This window comes from Macaca nemestrina, chromosome 12 (genome assembly GCF_043159975.1).
Source record: "Macaca nemestrina isolate mMacNem1 chromosome 12, mMacNem.hap1, whole genome shotgun sequence".
NCBI classification, from domain to species: Eukaryota; Metazoa; Chordata; class Mammalia; order Primates; family Cercopithecidae; genus Macaca; species Macaca nemestrina.
In genome coordinates, this window is record NC_092136.1 from 43,253,987 (window position 1) to 43,273,815 (window position 19,829).

The 19,829-nt window shown below is 35.1% G+C and overlaps 1 long non-coding RNA gene across 1 annotated transcript; it reads left to right on the forward strand.

Moving 5' to 3' along the window:
* The first annotated feature begins 962 nt into the window (after window positions 1-962).
* On the forward strand, window positions 963-15,792 carry LOC105487020 (uncharacterized). Its single transcript, XR_011610759.1, has 4 exons — window positions 963-1,061; window positions 8,416-8,521; window positions 11,982-12,040; window positions 15,189-15,792. It is a non-coding gene; the product is annotated as an uncharacterized lncRNA (long non-coding RNA).
* The last annotated feature ends 4,037 nt before the right edge of the window (window positions 15,793-19,829 follow it).

The window sequence follows — 19,829 nt, forward strand, 5'->3', positions numbered from 1 at the left end:
TTTTTTCTTGCTATTCTGTTGTTTTAGACCTTATAAATTCCTTATAAATTTTGCATAGTAACTCCTTATAAGACTAATGATTTGCTGATTATTTTTCTCATTCTGTAGGTTGTCTCTTCACTCTGTTGATTGTACCCTTTGCTGTGCAGAAGCTTTTCAGTATGATGTAATCTCATTTGTCTATTTTTGCTTTTGTTGCATGTACTTTTGGGGCTATATCCAAAAAATTACTGCCCGGGTTAATGGCAGTGAACTTTTTCTCTTTGTTTTCTTCCCATTGTTTTACAGTTTCAGATGGTATGTTTATGTCTTTAATCCATTTTGTCTTGATTTATTTTTGTATATAGTGTGAGATAAAGGTCTAATTTTATTCTTCTGTCTGTTGATATACAGTTTTCCCAGCACCGTTTATTGAAGAGACTGTCCTTTCCCCATTTTGTGTTCTTGGCACCCTTATAAAAAAATCAACTGACTATAAATATGTGGATTTATTTCTAGGCTTTCTATTCTGTTTCATTGATCTATGTATCTGTTTTTTGCCAGCACTATGTTTTTTGATTACCATCGTTTTGTAATATATTTTGAAGTATTGTATACTTCCAGCTTGTTCTTTTTGCTCAAGATTGCTTTGGCTATTTGAAATCTTTTGTGGTTTCACATAAATTTGAAAATTGTCTCTTCTATTCCTCTAAAAAAATTATTGAAGTTTTCATAGGGATTGTATTGAATCTGTAGATCACTTAGTGTAGTATGGATATTTTGACAATATTAATTCTTCCAATTCATGAATGTGAGTGATATTTCCATTTATTTCTCTCTTCTTTGATTTCTTTTATCAATGCTTTATAGTTTTCAGTGTATAGATCATTCTTCTCTGTGGTTCAATTTATTCTTAAGTATTTTTATGTATCTATTGTAAATAGGATTGTTTTCTTTATTTGTTTTTCAGACAGCTTGTTGTGCCAGGCACTGTGGCTCACACCTGTAGTCCCAGCACTTTGGGAGGTCGAAGTAGGAAGATTGCTTGAGGCCAGGAGTTTGAAACCAGCCTGGTCAGCATTGTGAGACCCCATCTCTACAAAAGAAAAATAAAGAAAATATCCAGGCATAGTGGTGTATGCCTGTAATCCCAGCTACCCAGGTGGCTGAGGAAGAGGACTGCTTGAGTTCAGGAGTTTGGGACTGCAGTGAACTGTTATTGCACCCCACACTCCAGCCTGGGCAACTGAATGAGCAGATCCTGACTCCAAAACAAACAAACAAACAAAAAACCAGATAGCTTATTGTTGGTATATAGAGATGCTGCTGATTTGTGTATGCTGATTCAGTATCCTGCAACTTTACTGAATTCATTTATTAGTTTTAACAGGTTTTTGTAGAGATGCTACTGATTTGTGTATGCTGATTCAGTATCCTGAAACTTTACTGAATTCATTTATTAGTTTTAACAGTTTTCCATATATAAGATTATCTTTTCTGCAAACAAACAGCATTTAATTTCTTCCTTTCTGCTTTGGATGACTTTTGTTCGTTTATCTTGCCTAATCAGTCTAGCTACAACTTCCAGTACTATGTCAAATAGAAGTGTCACAAGTGGGCATCCTTGCCTTGTTCCTAATCTTAGAGGAAAAGCTTTCAAGGTTTTACCATTGAATATGATGTTAGCTATGGGCTTTTGTTATATGTCCTGTATTATATTGAGGTGCATTCTTTGTATACTTAATTAGTTGAGTTTATGATGAAAATGTTGAATTTCATCTAAAGCTTTTTCTACATTTATTGAGATCATACGGTTTTCGTCCTTCATTCTGTTTATGTTGTGTGTTGCATTTATAAATTTGCATATGTTGCACAAAACTAACCTCTGTGAGGTGTCACTTGACCTTGGTGAAAGATCCTTTTGATGTGCTGTTGAATTTGTTTTGCTAGCATTTTTTTGAGGAGTTTTGCATCTATGTTCATCGGGAATATTGGCCTGTAATTTTCTTTTTTTGTAGTGTCCTTGTCTGGCTTTGATATCAGAGTAATCCTGGTCTTGTAAGATAATTCTCAAAGTACTACCTCTCCTTTAATTTTTTGGAAGAGTTTAAGAAAGATTGGTACTAGTTCTTCCTTAAAAGTTTGGTTGAATTCAGCAAGATGCCATCAGGACCTGGGCTATTCTTTGGCAGGAGAGTATTTGTTATGGATTTGATCGCCTGACTCCTTATTGGTGTGTTCAGATTTTTCTGTTTCATCGTTATTCAGTCTTTGTGCATTGTATACATCCAGGAATTTATTCATTTCTACTAAGTTATCCAAATTTTTGGTGTATAACTACTCGTAATTATCTCTCAAGATCCTTTGTGTTTCTGTTGTATTTATTATATTGTCTCCTCTCTCATTTCTGATTTTATTTCTGACTTCCCTCATTTTATCTCAGTAAGACTATGTAAACTTTTTAAATTGTGTTTATCCTTTTTAAAAAATTAACACTTAGTTTCTTTGACCTTTTCTATTGTTTTTCTGGTGTCTATTTCATTTATTTCTGTTCTGATTCTTATGATCTCCTTCCTTCTACTACTTTTGGGCTTAGTTTGTTCTTGTTTTTCTAGTTTTTTAGGTGTAATACAAGGTTAATTGTTTGAAATCTTTCTTCTTTTTTGATATAGGCATTTATTGCTAGTACACTTCCCCCATAGAATTGCTTCTGCTGCATCCCATAAGTTTTAGTATGCTGTGTCTCTGTTTTTGTTTCTCTCAAGATATTTTAAAAATTGGCTTTTAATTTCTTCTTTGACCCACTGGTTACTCAGAAGCATGTTGTTTAATTTCTGTGTATTTGTAAATTTTTACCAAATTCTTTGTTATTGACTTCTAGTTTTATACCATTGTGGTCAGAAAAGATACTTGATATGATCTTAATCTTCTTAAATTTCTTAGCACTTGTTCCTGAAGAATGTTCTATGTGTGCATGAGAAGAATGCATCTTCTGCTGTTGTTGAATGAAATGTTCTATATCTGTCTGTGAGATCCATTGGTCTAAAGTATTGTTTAAGCCCAGTGTTTCCTGATTGATTTTCTTTTTAGATGATCTCTCCATTGCTCAAAGTGGGGTACTGAAGTCCCCTACTATTATTGCATTACAGTTCATCTCCCCTTTCAATCTGTTAATATTTTCTTTATATATTTAGGTGCTCAGATATTAGGTTCATATACATTGTTTAAAGATGGGAATATGTTCTAAGAAATTAGTGTTAGGTAATTTCACTGTTGTGTGAACATTATATAGTGCAGTTATATTTACATTTACCAAATTTATATTAGTATATTGTATATCACCTAACAAATTATAGCAGCTATTATTTTTAATAGTTTTATTTTTTAACCTTTGTGCTAAAGATATGAGTGATTTACACACCATCATTATAGTATTAAAGTATTCTAAATTTGGCAGCACCCTTATTTTTATCAGTGAGTTTTATACTTTTAGAAGATAAAATTTTAATGATTACTGTCCTCACCTAATTAAATTTTTCTCCCAGAAAACTTCTCAATTAAAAGAAAAACCATTTGAATGGATGCTAAAATGAGCTATCAGACATAAGAGTTTTTGTTATGTGTATGTGTTTAAGTTGGTGAGCCTCATTTCTCAGCTTGATAGAGAAGAAAGCATGTCTTTTTGTAGGAAGAACATATGAAACGGTTTTCAATTATTAGGACTTCTGGTAAAAATGTGCTATTTTAGATAGGTGAACTGTTCTGAAGCTGTGAGTCTGTCACCATCCTTATTAAATCAAATCTTGAAATTTCAAATCCTCATGCAGGTTGGAGTCAGAAGGTTTCAAACAGCGACTGAGCAGTGAGGGGCCTACTTTGTGCCCAATAGCTATCCTAGATATTTCTTTGAAACCATTGTCTCCTAAGCAAATGGAAGGAAGGTGCAAGAGCTCTTCAGCAGACATAGCAAACAAAAAAGCTATGTAGCTTGAGTGCTTTCAGAGTACTGCAGCTTAGCTCTGCAGCACTGAGATGTCGCTTTTCTTCTTGTGGGGGTGGGAGCTAGGGGAGTGGGGGAAGTCACAAAAGTACAGAGGGTTAATGTAATTAAGCCAAATCTCTCACAATCCAGAAAATTTAGTTTGAGTGAAGGAACATATTCCTCAATCACTATCAACAATATTTTCCACAGGAAACTTCTTTTTTCTTTAACCTGCGAGATTAATTGTATTGAAAACCTTGTATACTCTATGTACACTTTCTTTAAATCTTTTTTTTTTCTGAAAGTTGCTATTTCTAAATTTTGATGTATTAGAAGACTCTGCTCAACTCTAGTTCTTCATTTGATGATTATAATGAGAGAATGATTAGTTTTATAAATACAATTTGTCATAAAAGGTGCTACCTCAAGGAGATAAATTAAACTGATGTTTGTATTTATTGCCATGAAGATGAAACGAGTTACTTGGAAATAAGCTGCAAAACCACTTCAATCAGAATCCAAGTGGAAATCAATAATTCATCCTCATACATCTTCTTACACTTTGTTGGCAATTGCAGACAAAATTAACAGCAACTCTGACAGCCAAAAGGAATGACTCTAGTGTGTTTCCCCAGGAGGATAGAACCATTTCAGTTCCAATGACATAGTCTCTACATTTTTCATACTCTTTGCTCTGGAAACATATGAGTTAGATATTCTCTGACTTTGCTTTATCTACAGCTTGAGCAAATATTTTTCTTTTCTTCTATCTTTTAGTTATTATTTTTATATTACCAAAAATAATAAGTAGATTCTGTTTACAATGAGCTGTTATTCTTTGAGTATATCAGAAATTCAATAAAATCAAATCAGTAAAGGCCACTTATGAGCTTTGGGAGAGGCATCATTAATATTTTACAAAGTCTGCAGGCTATTATAAAAGAGGAGCCATCATGTGTCATAATCAGGGATCATTTGATTGCCAAGAACAGAAACACAGAAACCCTTTAAAACTAACCTAGATAAAATAGCATTTATGATAAGGAATAATAAGCAACCCCACATGCATCTAAGTTCATGAAATGAAGCAGATTTATGCCCTAGAGTAACTAAAATGTTATGTGAAAATTTCTGTCTCTGTCTCTCTCTCTGTCTATCTCTCTCTTTCCCTCTTTCTGTTGTGGTTACCTCACTGAAGAATGGACCCTCTATCAAAAATTTAGTTCAGATGTTGAGACTAATAATGCCACACACACATAGCAGAGGCTATGCAAAGATTCATCATTCACATAATAAGGCTTTCTGGGGAGAGCAGGGCAGGCTCTCAAGCCATTCCAAAAATGACTTGAGGAAGTAGGAGCAATCGGCTTTAAAGTTTATTGTGGTTTGTGTGGGGCTGGGGTATGGGTTCTCAGGCAGGGAGTTTCATGACTGAACTTTCCACCAGTGTGAAGGGAGGGAGCACTAGGGCTTTATCAGTTTACCAAGGTGTGACATAGAAGAGAAAGAGGGTGCAGGGTGAGACTTGAAAACTGTAAACAATCAATCATCAAAAATGTGGCCAGACTCATCATTATACTCTCTTTCTTCCATTGAGTACAAATACTTTGAGATTTGAGGTTCTCTCTACATGTCTTTTCTTTCTTTTTTTAAATTTAAATTTTAATTTTAAATTCTGGGGTACATGTGCAGGATGTCCAGGTTTGTTACATAAGTAAACATGCGCCATGATGGTTTGCTGCACCTATCAACCCATCACGTAGGTATTGACCTCGTAAAATATTAAAGCCTCTCCCACAGCTCAAAAGTGGTCTTTACTGATTTGATTTTATTGAATTTCTGATATATGCAAACAGAACTACTGTTTGCATTCATTGCAGACAGAAACTACTTATTATTTTTGGTTATATGAAAATAATAATTAAAATACCATCCCCTAGGTATTCACCCATCACCTAGGTATTAGCTATTTTTCCCAATGATTTTCCCTCCCACCACCCCACCTGCAGACAGGCCCCAGTGTGTGTTATTCCCTCCCCTATGCTCATGTGTTCTCATTGCTCAGCTCCCATTTATAAGTGAGAACATGCAGTGTTTGATTTTCTGTTCCTGCATTAGTTTGCTGAGGATAATGGCTTCCAGCTCCATCCATGTCCCTGCAAAGGACATTATCTTCTTCCTTTTCATGGCTTCATTGTATTCTATGGTATATATGTACCATGTTTTATTTATCCAGTCTATCATTAATGGGCATTTGGGTTGATTCCATGTCTTTGCTACTGTGAATAGTGCTGTAGTGAACATACAAGTGCATGTATCTTTGTAATAGAATGATTTATATTTCTTTGGGTATATACCCAGTAATGGGATTGCTGGGTCAAATGGTATTTCTGGTTCTAGATATTTGAGGAATCTCCACTCCGTCTCCCACAGTGGTTGAACTAATTTGCATTCCCTCCAACAGTGTAGAAGTGTTTTTATTTCTCCACAGCCTCCTCAGCATCTGTTGTTTCTTGACTTTTTAATAATCGCCATTCTGACTGGCATGAGATAGTACCTCATTGTGGTTTTAATTCACATTTCTCTAATGATCAATGAGGTTGAGGGTTTTTTCATGTTTGTTGGCCAAATGAATGTCTTCTTTTGAGAAGCGTCTGTTAATATCCTTTGCTCACTTTTTAATATGGTCATTTGTTTTTTTCTTATAAATTTGTTTAAGTTCCCTGTAGATTCTGGATATTAGACCTTTGTCAGATGGGTGGATTTCAAAAATTTTCTCCCACTCTGTAGGTTTCCTTTTCACTTTGACTATTGTTTCTTCTGCTCTGCAGAAGTTCTTTAGTTTAATTAAATCCCATTTGTCAATTTTTGTCTTTGTTGCAATTGCTTTCGGAGATTTTGTCATGAAATCTTTGCCTGTGCCTATATCTTGAATGGTATTGACTAGATTTTCTTCTAGAGTTTTTATAGGTTGGGGTTTTACATTTAAGTATTTACTCCATTTTAAGTTTATTTTTGTGTAAGATGTAAGGAAGGGGTCCAGTTTCCATTTTCTGCATATGGCTAGCTAGTTTTTCCAGCACCATTTATTAAGTAGGGAATTCTTTACCCATTACTTGTCTTCATCATGTTTGTTGAATATCAGATGGTTGTAGATGTCTGCACATCTTTCCTGTTAACTTTTTGGAGCACCGGCTTCTTCTCTAAGTATCATTTTGGAGCTCTGTTAATGATGGCAAAAACTGTAGTGACAACTCTCAGTGGCCTTATATAAATAACTAAACCTCTTTGTTTAAATGCAAGAGTGAGATAAAGAAGGGGAGACAGAGAAATAGAGAGGCAGAGAGACAAAGGAGAAAAAATGAATCCTATGCGTAGATACTCCTGGGCAACATCTACACTCTGGCCCATTCAATTCTAAGGAGATAAGGTCATGTGGTCAAAATGTGGATACTCCGGTATCCTCTCTCTAAAGGTCCTGTGGTGGGGGTAAATTTCAATAAAGGAAATGCCAACAAGGAGGCTATTATAGTGTACCACTAATGCAAAAATGAGTTTTAATGCTAATATTAATACAGTAAGACACCAAGTCAGTGCTGAGAACTGCAATGCCAGATCAAAGGAGGATCACTATAAACATTGATCAGAGACGGTGAGAGGACAGAAAGAGATGTGGTCAGCCAAGGACATGGTAATTCATAGACAGCACAATGTGCTGTATAAATTGGGCACACATGTAACTGATTATTGATTGAATGAGGTCAGAAAAAAGCAAAAGGTTAGACTTACTAGTAAAGAGAGATAAATTGATCCATTACTCAATACATGCTTACTGAACATCAACTACATTTTTGTTATTGTTCTGAGTGGTATTGATATATCAGCAAACTAAACAGAAATATCCTGTCCGTAGAGCTGTAGTTAGGAAAGAGAGACATGTAATAAACAAAGAAATAATACATTTATAACATGATGTTTCGTAGTGATAAGAATATGCTTATACAACACAGACAACAGAATTCTATGCAAGCTAACATATTTCTTCAAGTCAGTAGCCTTCAAAGCCAGATGATTTAATCCCATTTGTGAATCAAACTCTGTGTCACCCAGAACCACTTTTTTTGCACTCACTTTGGAGGAAGACCCATAAATTCATTGTACCTAAATGAAAACCTTATAAGTAGATTTGAAGGATATGAACCCTCATTAAACCTGCCACATCTTGGGATTTTGAATGGAACTGATCCGTTACCATTTGGCTTCTTATATAGAACAAAATTGTGGAGTTGGCCATCACGTAGACACTCCACTAACATTCAGGACTTCTTTGCCTGCCCCATGGAAATCTTCTTCTCCCATAATTGATTTTATTCAGACTAACTCCTTACTTTGTGAGCTGACAGCATTTTAAGAGATGAGGCCAAAGATTTCTTCCATTTCTGTTTTTGTCCTAGGAAGAACTACATAAAAGACAAAGACATATTTGTTTGAAGGCAACAGTGAGCTGCTGAGGCAGCCAGAAATTGAGATGCTAAACCCTTAGATGTGAAGTTCATTGAGGTGAGTCCAATATTATTTTTTTCAGGTAAAATATGATTCATAGTCCTTTTTAAAGTTAGGCCTATAGCCACATTGTGAAAGAGGGACTATTATCAAGATAAAAGACAAATGGGTGTTAATGTTTGTCTTTAGGGATTTTATCTGGTAACTTTGATTTCTTTGCCTGATCTCTGTATATGCCATGATACTCAGGCTCAGGCAATCACTTGGAGTCTTTCATCTGGACTAGGGCCACTGTGATGTTTTGGCCCCAGGGATACTGCTCAGAGTTACAGGTATACTCTACAGAGTCTACCTTAAATGCCTAAAATTTCAAAGAGGAAACAGAATAGAAGATTTTTTTAAATCCCTATGCTATATATTTGATGATAATCTAATTGGAACAAAGACCAAAACAAGGAACACAAGATATCAGAAGGCAACACTATTCTTCCCATCAAATGTGCTTTTCTCCAGTGTTCCCACCTCAGTTAGTGAGCCCTTTATTCAACGATATAGTTTCTTATGCCAGAATCTTGGGAATAATCTTCAAATAAAATTTAGCAGTTTTACTGACACATCATTGACATATAAAAATCATATATGTTTCAGGTGTACAACTTGATACTTTGATGTACCATATATATTGTAAAACTATATTCCAGCTAGTGAACTTATGTATCACTTCTACATAATTACTGTGTGTGTGTGTGTGTGTGTGTGTGTGTGTGTGTGGTGAAATTTAAGATCATTCTCTTAGCATATTTCAAGCATAACATACAGTATTTTTAACTATCTTCCCCGTGCTGTACATTATATATCTAAAACATGTTCATTTTGCATGATTAAAACTTCTAACACTCAACTCTAACATCACAAATTCGTGTCAATCCTTCAATAAAAATATATCCAATGTTAATAAAGTTTACTTATAAATATTTTTATGATGAGTGTTTCTTTACCTGTTTAAGGTATATTTGCTTCATTCTTCTTTTTTTCTCTGGAAACTTTATTGTTTAAACGTTGACATTTTCTATTAGGATAGCAACTTGCTGTGTTTCGCTTATTGAAATGACAAGTTTTTCTATACTTAATTGAAAGTGGAAAATTTGCAATAAACCAGATGACTGTAAATGTGCATGTATGTGACCAGGCAATCTGCTCTGGATTGACCAGTTTTTCTATTTTTGTGTCATACCACACTGTCTTAATTGCTGTAGCTTTATAATGAAATTTTGGTATCTGTTTGTATAAGTTCTCAGCTTTGTTCTCAGCATGTCTTAGCTATTCTAAATCTTTTGCATTTCTAAATAGAACAGCTTGTCAATTTCCATGAAAATATGAAGTTGTAACTTAGATTATACAAAATCTATGCATATGTTTGAGGAGAATTGACAATTAAAGAATATCAAGTCTTCCAATACATCAGCAGAGTATAGACTTCCATTTCTTCAGGTCTTTCTTAGTTTATTTTATACAAAGACAAATTGAAGGATTTAAATTCAAGCCATAATGGGGTAAAGATTTTTAATACATATACTTGACAAAGGATTGTATCCATAATATGTAGATAACTCCTCCAATCAATAAAATCAATTAAAGTGGCCAAAAAGATTCAAAGCTAATAGAATGAATAAATCTGGTATATTGATACAATGATACATTATGCAGCACTGCAAAAGGATTAACTACTGGTGCATGAAAAAAATGTGGATGACTCTCACATACATAGCAGTGAGAATTAAGCTATATGCAAGAGAAAATATGCTGTATGAATTCATTTACATGAAGCTCAAAGGCAAAAGACTAACATATGGCAATAGCTATCAAACAGTCATTAACTTTGTGAGATTACTGAATGGTAGGGAGCATGAAGATGTGTCCTGTAGTGCAGAAAATGTTCCATGTCTCTATTTGGCTTGAAGAAACATTGCTTAACCGTACTTCACATTTAGAAAATTATTGTGCTGTACACTTGTTTTGTTCTCTTTTCAAAATGCTCATTACATTTCATAAAATAACATATATAACATATTATATATGTGTGTGTATGTATATACACACAGTATCCACTCTTTACCATCCATAATGCCACTTTAATATGGAAACTGTGCCATAATAGTCCATTTCTTCCCTCCCCCATTCCAGTAGCCAAAGTAATCATTTTAAAGTATAAATTGGTTACTTTATTCTTTGCTTAAAATCCCTCATTCATTCCCATTGAAGTTAAAATAAAATCCAACATTTTAACTTGACCTACAAAGTTTCACCTACTTTGCCACCTGGCCCATGGTAGCTGTAAAAATTCCTTATAGGAAGGCCTTTGATGTACGATTCCTGATCTGTTTTGATTTGCTTGTATAAAACTCGTGAAAAGTATAAGTTGTGGTAGAGTGAATTATAAATTGTGATTCTTTACCCTTCCCTGTATTCATGCCCTTTGTCATGAGATTTTAGAATTCTTTCCACAAAGGTATTAATGTCCCCTCTCTATCTTTGGCTTCAGGTATGTGAATCACTTTATCTGATGAGATATTAGCAGATGTGATGGGGTTCAGAATATGTATGATCAGTGGGGCTTCCCCTCTTGCACTTCTGCCATCACTGTCAGCTTGTTAGTCCCAGAAGAAAGATGAGAGTTATCTGGAGCAGATCGTTAGCATAAAGCAGAGCTGCCTCAGTTCACTAATAGATTGTGAGCCAGAAATAAGTGCTTATTGTTGTATGCCACCAAGATTTTACAGTTGATTGTCAAGAAGAATTATTGTCTCATTGACATAAGAACTGAACTTCACCCAGACTACTTTTATTGTGATTGCCCTTGCTTACCTAGCTATTCTCATTTCAGACCAATCTTTCCTTGGATCTATGGCCTTCCTTTGGTTCATAAAATTTGCAAAGTTCTATTTAGCCCAAAGCCCTCCAAATATGCTATGCTTCTTTTTGACTTAAGGCCAAATATTGATAGAGCAATAAAATTTAAATATTGTTAAACTTTTACAATATCTGCTAAAAATAGAGATAAAACATATGAAGAAACATTGCTCAAAAAAATAATTTTAACAAAGGTGAGGAATAAAAGATACAATGTAAAAATAAATAATATGAAAACATAATGAGTAGAAAACAAAAATGCAGTAATAGTGTATCAAAAATACCAGGAATGACAGTAAATTTGAATGAGTTATAATCTCCCAATTAAACTCAAAATCTCAAATCTTGTCCTTAAAAATATCAGGAATATATCTAAGAAAGGCAATAAAACAAAAAAAGACAAAGTTTGGAAACAAAGAATGGAACAATGACATAAGTAAATGCTAACAAAGAGAAAAGGGAACTGGCAATATTAATGTCTCAAAAATATAATCCAACAGGGAAAAATAGATTGAATAAACTGATTATTTTCTAAAGGTACGAGTGAACAAGAAGATATTACTTCCTTGAATTGCATCATTGTTGTCTTCTGCCCTTTGTCTTCCAGTTGGGTTTGGCCAAAGGAAGATAGAACCGTGGATAGAGAATAGCTGGGGAAGAAGCAAGGTATTATACTCCTCAATTTCTCTCTACAGGGTCATAATGGATTAACTGTTCCCTCTACCAAAGCCATAGCTACAGTCAGGCCCTTTTTGCTGAGTCTTCTCCTTTAGCTACAGCTATAGTTACAGCTATCATCTCCAGTTAGCTGAAGTGCTCCTTTACCTTGCTTCTTTGTGTCTAAGGGTGGCAATAACTCCCTGGATTTCTGCAGTTACCAACTACAAAGTGCTTCACTATCTCTTGGTGGTTTCCTTTAACCAAGCCCACACCTGGTAAACAGACCCAGTATCAAAATGTTTTCCTTTACTCTGTTTGATTGTGAGGTTTCCTGATGAGAATCTGGCTCTCTACACACACATATAAATGTGCATTTCAAATATATACACATATATTTTCTTATATAAGCACTCTGACTTTCCACATTTTGTGAGATAAGCTTAAATTTCTAAATTGGTTATTCAACTGTCTATAAATAGCTTTTGTTTATACCAAAGTCAAATAGTAAACTACTCTGTGGTTAGCCCTCACATCTTAAGATATTAAACCCTAGAATACGAAGTGGACATCATTGTGTCAATTAGAAACATTCTTCTGAACATTAAAAATGCTCAAGTGCTTAAATATTTATTTTATCTTACTCTATCACCATGTGCAGAATATAATTCTGATTTATAGAATTTCTATTTTTTATTAATTACTTTTTCCATAAATTCAAAGAATAGATGTATTGCTGAATTGTATTATTGCTGAGAATGTCTGCAGATCCAAAACCTAACAAATAACAGGAAGGAAATGACAAGAAAGTGAAGTAAATAGTTGTCATATCCAGGTTCAGGTTTGGCCCTCAGCAATGTTGTTATTTTGACAAGGTCTTCTCAGCTCAGACTTAACAACTCCCCATCACGTACCTAACAGTTTTTCTCTATTTTTTATCAAAACCTGTCTTCAGACATTTCATTTTCATTCAGATTTTATTAATTGATAAAGTTAGAAATTCCAACTTAATTTATTTCAATACTCTCCTCTAATATCTTTGAATCCCTTTTTTGCTGGTCCATCAAAGACTTTCAAAGCCTAGAATCTTGTCAATTATCAGTGAATCTCCAAAACATAGCACTGTTTTACATGAATAACCTTTATTTATTGAGTACCTACTAAACAACAGGCCCTGCCCTAAATTCTTTAAGCATACTGTCACATTTAATCCTCACAATCTCTATGATGTGGGTACTCTTATTTAACATGAAAGATTGTACACTTAAGTTCTCGGTTGTCTTGTGGTCATTAGAAGGTGTACAATGCATGTTTGTTTAATACATAAATTGGAATATCAATTACTAGTTCATCCTAATGAGAATTCAGTGGACCTGTTTAGCTAAAGAATATTCTATGTTCCAACGGGCCTGGGTGTCTCTTTTTCATTCCAGTTGTCTTTGTAAAGAAAAGCCAAAACACCTTTGTGTTTTCTTTGTAAAGAAAAGCCAAAGAACAAATTGTGAAAGTTTTCTTGTTCACAATTTTACTGGCAGTACAATTCACATCAAGTAGGTTTGAAAAATGGAAATGGCTGAATTTTAAAATGTCTGTCGTAATCAAACCTTTCTTTTAAGTATACTCTCTTCTTTTGTATTTAAAGAGCACATATTGCTGTGGTTCTTAAGCTTATCCAAAAGTCACACTAAGATAAATTATAAGTGGAAAAGGGGAGAAATGGCATGGGAGTGGAGTGAAGATTTGTAGCAGAGGGAAATAGCAGGCCCAGCAGGAAGATACTTGGATCAGTGGGGGACTGTCAAGGTTGATGAATGTGAGCAAGAAAGTCATCTAATTCCTATAAATACCCATATTTGTAGGAGTGAGAAAAGCAGATCCAAAGCTTAGTCCTACCAAAGAAGCCATTCTTAGAGTGGGGGAAAAGAGCCTAAGAACAGTCTGGATCCTCCTCACAAGTCCTATCTCCCATACAGCTGATAAGGTCTTATATGGAGGGAGTTGTATCTTTTCAGGGTGAGAAGGGTTTAAATAAAGACCACTGAGGCTGGGAAGCTGCAGTCTTGGCGTCAGATTCTTTTCCTTATTTTACCTTTCCTGGCTACCTTTTCTTTTATTTATTTGTTTCTCAGAATCTCCTAGCTCAGAGATTTTTACCACAACCATGTCAGCTCCTGCACCTGCCAAAAACTCTGTTTGCTTAATTAAGTAGCAGGCCTAGAACTCATGATGAGAGTCAACGTAGTTCAGTTGATCCTCTTTATCAAAGTATAGAAATAACCTGAAGATTTCTTTCACTCACTCAGGAGTTTAAAAGTTATTAATGCACCCTGTGAACCTTTTCCTTTTAACAAAGAGGGCAATTTTAACACAATTATATACAATAAACTACTAGTAATAAACAGTGCAGATTGAATTTCATTTTTTTTTCTTCACCACTACTGTTAATTCTGAGCCCATCTAATTCTTTCTAATTTTTCCTCTGTTCTAATTGCCCAGGATTCTTCTCTGTGTGTTGCGCAATGCTCGATAACACCCAATACTCACTCTTTCTTTCCTTTTTTAAATGAGAGAACTTTTCATAGTATTTATGGTCACCAGGTAAAGATTATTCAGCCTCCCTTGAAGATATGTACAGTTTGTTTAGGTTTGGGCCAATGCAATCTCAGCAGAGCAATGTGTTAAATTTCTAGATTATGCCTCTTCTCATAGACTGGAATATGGAAGTGGAGGAGAGTCACCTGCAAATATGCAGATGAGGGCAACATGCTCAAAATGGGAGAGCAACCAAATGAGCAAGCTTCTGTCTTCAGTACTGTTAAATAATTCTACCAGCCTTGGACTCCCTTCTGGGAGATGAATAAGGCAAACTTTGATCCTGTTTAAGTCAAGCAAGCCAATACGTTTGGAAGCCTTATTCTTACAAGCAAGCCTGCATCCTAAGTACTGTATTGTATTCTTGTCCACACCATTTTTTCACTGGACTAGTCACTCCATGTGCCAGGGTTCTTTACTACGAATCAGGCTCTTGATTTGAAAGTGCCCAAAGTTTGGGTTTTAGAGTTGCCATTAACCATATTTAAACAAGATTTTCTTCATTCCAATGCACCTACTGAAATCTCTTTTATATCTTGGGAATAATATTTCTTTGTTGTTCTAGATCTACTGGGAGCTCAGCTTGCAGATATAAAAGTTCCCTGAATGTTCAAATGGAGATTCTTTGGGAAGTATTTTTCTGTTCAATCTCTTTAAAACTTAATCACTCAGCTTATGCTCTGTGCTCCAGATCACACTCCAAAAATCAAACCAACACAGAATATAAAATTTAAACAAGCTCTCAACACCATTCCCATTGAACTTTTCTTAAAATTTTGTTTGCAGCATATAATATCAGTTTATTTTACTTTAAAAATTGCTTTAAATCCCAGACAAAATCATTTTAAATTGCTAGTAAGCCCAGCACCTGGAGTTAACCATTCCTACTGTTTTGATTTGTGTTTTCTTCTTTTATTTTTTAAAATAAATGTTACAATACATACTTTTCACATTTGAAAAATAACACAACTCTATATTATGTATAATAAAGGAATCCCAACTGCTATAACAAACAACTCCAACTGCAATGCTTAACATAACTAATATGTATTTCTCACTGAAACCATAGTTGAGAATAGTTTAATAGGGATATTTTTTGCACTCAGTCATTCGGAGACCCTGGAACCTTCCACCTAGTGGCTACGCCATCTTCTGGTGCTACAAAGTCATATACTGAATTCTCTGGATCTGGCTAACAGGTAAGACAAGGTTTAGTATGGAGGCATGAAGGATCTCATAGGAGATTTCAGAAGTCATGCTTGAAAATGATACCTATGACCTCTGCTTTCACACTATTGACCAACATTCAGCCATATGAGAAAACCTAAATGCAAGAGGCTGGGAAATGCAATTTAGCTGTGTGCTCAGGAAGTTGAAATGTGACAGTTCTGGTGAGCATCTAGTTTATCTCTACATGTTCTCATGTCAATACATATCTTTGAAAATGTGATTATATAGATGATTTTTGCCTACTGTAATATTCACATCCCTGGCTCTGATTCCTGACTGTATACCCCAGCATCCATTTCTGTTTTTAGAAGGATCTTATTAAATTTCCATTTTTTTTCTACCCATTTCTTGTTTCTGTTCTCTCGTATTGCTTCAGCATCTCACCATGACCTTAGTGAGGAGTTTTCCACTCTAAACCTGAGTCTTAATAAACCTAATTATTTCCCAAAAGTTTAAATGTATGTGGAATAGTAGGAGGCAAAACGGGCATTTGGAAGCTGCCAATCATTCACTATTACTTGTCTGTTAATAGCTTCCAATTTTGGAGAGGGAGGGGAATTCATCTCCTCCACTGCTCTCAGGTTATGAACTTCAGTTGGAACTGACTCCCTGCTTAATTCCAGGGATAGGAATCAAACCCATGTCCAGTTGGTTACAATATCAAATTTCCTTTCCAAAGTTGTTTTTTCAAGGGAAGTAGAGTCTCCTTGAGAGTGGCTAAAACTTAGAAGAAAGCAAAGTCAATGCATACCTAATTTCAACATTTGAGAGATTAGATAAATATTTTCCTGAAATCTGTACACCAATTGATTCTCTTTTTTTTTCAGTTTTATATAAACTATTGCATTCTAATTTGGGTTAGACTTCTTTCTCTTTCACCAAATAATTCTAACTAATAATAAGCCTGAAAACATGGGGAGTGATTCAGGTTTTTCAGTTCATTGAAATGTCAGCCCAGGAGGAAAAAAAAAAAGTGATATCCAGGAAGCAACAGAAAGTGTTTAAAATAAGAAAAATATTCTTAATGAATAAATCAGTAAAGTAGAAAAGTACAGCAGAAGAGGAATAAAATAACGATCAGAGTATGAAAATAAGTCCATTGTAGAAAAGATAAAGTTTGAAATAAATAAAGACCACTGGTTCAGTGGTCAGTAGCTGGTTCAGTAATTAATTCCAAGAATATTGAGTGTTTGTCATGGTGTAATGGTATCCTTTTTCACATTACTAGGAAAGCTTCATCAATGAAAACAGGAGCTTATCCTAAAGTTTCAAGTTAACATAGCCCATTTTTGTTAGCATTAAATTCCATATCTCAAGATACCAAAAAAAAAAAAAAAAAAGTTTAACAGGGTGTTTTAGCTCAACCTGAGTAGAGATTGGGTATAGACTTGGCAAAAAGGCAGAACAAATACCCAGGGAAAAGGCAGTGATTCCCCAGAGAAAGATTTGGAAAAGCAAATCTTTTTTGATTTGCTTTTCCAAATATAGCCAAATATAGCAGAGATTCTCCCTGCTATAATCTCAGAGCTTGGATGCATTTCTGTATCATGGGCTTGAGAAAAATTTTCTTTTTACACAGATTTCTGGATGAATACATGGTAGCTTACACCTAAAATCTTACCGGTACTACCTCTTAGAGCACTTAAATCTTAATGGCATTGTTAAAATTTTGACAAATTATTATGAAAATTAAATATACCTTTGTGGTAGATTGTTTTTATTCCTTGGAAAATCACACAAATCAGGCATTTACTTGTACAAGTGTTTCATGGAGATGACTCTCAGAAATGTAAGTGTGTCAGAAGTTGCAGAATTCAGGTGCTAAACTGCTTGATGTACTAGTCTGAGTGTTTATTGATGTTGGGCAGAGCTGCATATCTGCATACTGTGTTTCCTTCAGAGAAGGTCTAATTTCCAAGTATGGATTTAGAGTGATGTGCCTTCAAAATACCAAGTATCTTGTAAAATTATATGTGCTTCCTTTGAACTACTTTTTCACAGGAGAAATGCCATTTATCAACGTCATCGATAATATCCATCTTATAAAATTCAAGCATTAATTTATTTCCTCCTTTAAAGAAATCTCAGCAGCATTTGACACTATGGTCACCCTTTTCTTCCTGAGATACTCTTTTCTTCTAAATTTTGCATCCATGGGAGGGCCCTGGATTGCAAGTTACTGAACTCTAGAAAATCTGGCTTAAAAGGTCATTGACACAATACAAGTATGAAAAGATCAGGAGTAAAACTGAATGCCTTCAGATAGAGTTTGGTCTGGCCTCTAGTTCCATTTATATACAGTCCTTTGAGTACTGCCCTTCTTCCAAGAGTCAGTTTCACCCAGGAGTGTGTTCTTTATAATTTCAAGATAGAATACAGCCAAATCTAAGGCAAACTGCTTTCTCACCTACAACTGGAGAAAAGATAGCTTTGCTTTAATTGTGGAAAAATAAAACCCTGAGTTTTATATTTATTAAAACAGCCTAGAATAGATTTGTATAGTCAAGATAATGATATGCATTATTTGAATTAAGCCAAGTCTATCAAAACCAACTCCTGAGTCAAAGGGGATAATATTATCCTGACAGATTCACACTAATCAGGACCTTTTTTGGAGATAAGATAGGATCGATCCCATCCAAATTCCACAGCTACCACACCAGGAAGAAGGAATGAATTAGAAGACACTTAGTGAAATAGAAGGTCTATTTCATCTTTGGTGAAATCACACATCTCTCTCTCTTAGTGCTCATGACTGGCTCTCATCCGTTGAAGCTGTACATACCGGATGTTTCAGAGCTTGAACCTAGGTCTTCTTCTCTTCTCTATATTTTTTCTTGGTATGATATCATCTTGGTATGATATCACTTGGTTGATATCACCTTTTTGATGACTTTAAATACTATCAATTGGTAAATGACTCTCAAATTTATGACTGTAGCCCTGATCTCCCTCTTGAGCATTAAACTTATTTGTCCAACTTTTCACATAACATCTACACTAGAATTCTAATAAGCATCTAATATGTAGCATGTCCAAAAGGTATTCATTTCCCCACATTAAGTTTTCTTTTTCCCTTGTTTATTAACCCAAGTTAGCTAATAACACTGGCAGCTAACAAATGCCAAAAATTCTGAAGATTATCCCTGATTTATTTTTCCCCTTACCTCATAATTAAATTCATCAGGAATTCCTGTCTGCTTTTTGTTCAAAACATTTTGCAACTCTGATAGCTTCTCATCTTTTCTATGGTTACTTCCCTAGTCCAGTCTCTATTGTCTGTCAACTGAATGTTGCAGTAACCCAACTGGTCTCCTGCCTCTATTCTTACTTCCCCTATAATATATCCTCCACAAGGGAACTTCAAAATTGTGTCTAAAATTTCATGTATTATCACAGGCTGCTTATACTGCTTTTCCATAACACTTACAAGAAAATCCATACAAGTCTTTTTTCGTTATCTGCTCCTCCAGCTAAATTTTATCTCATGTTCCACATTCCTATTGAGCCCCACGAGCATTAGCCAAGATCATTCCCAATGGATAGGAACACTTGCTTTTCCTTCTTTTTGAAGCACTTTTCCTTCAGATATTTGCATGGCTGACCCTTTCTCACTTTCATGTCTCAGATCAAAGATCACCCCCTATAGTGGATATGGTTCCCATCCATACCCCTTTGCTCTGTGGTGCTGTCATCTCCTGCTGTGGGTATATTATTAACAACTCACAGCTGCCACATTTTCCAAAGAGTTGCCCTCACCCCCCTTATTTAAGAAGTAGTAATCTCCCCACCAAGGATGGAATGCAGCCAATGACTGATGTGGACATACAAAAGCCAGTCCTCTTGCCACAGGTGACCAATATGTGGTGCAATTCATGTTCTAGAGCTCTTGGTGAGACCAGCCTGAAGGGAGCCACAGCTGGGACCACATCCCTGCTTTTCTTTCTTCCCGTGTTTTCTTTTCTTCCTGGTTTCC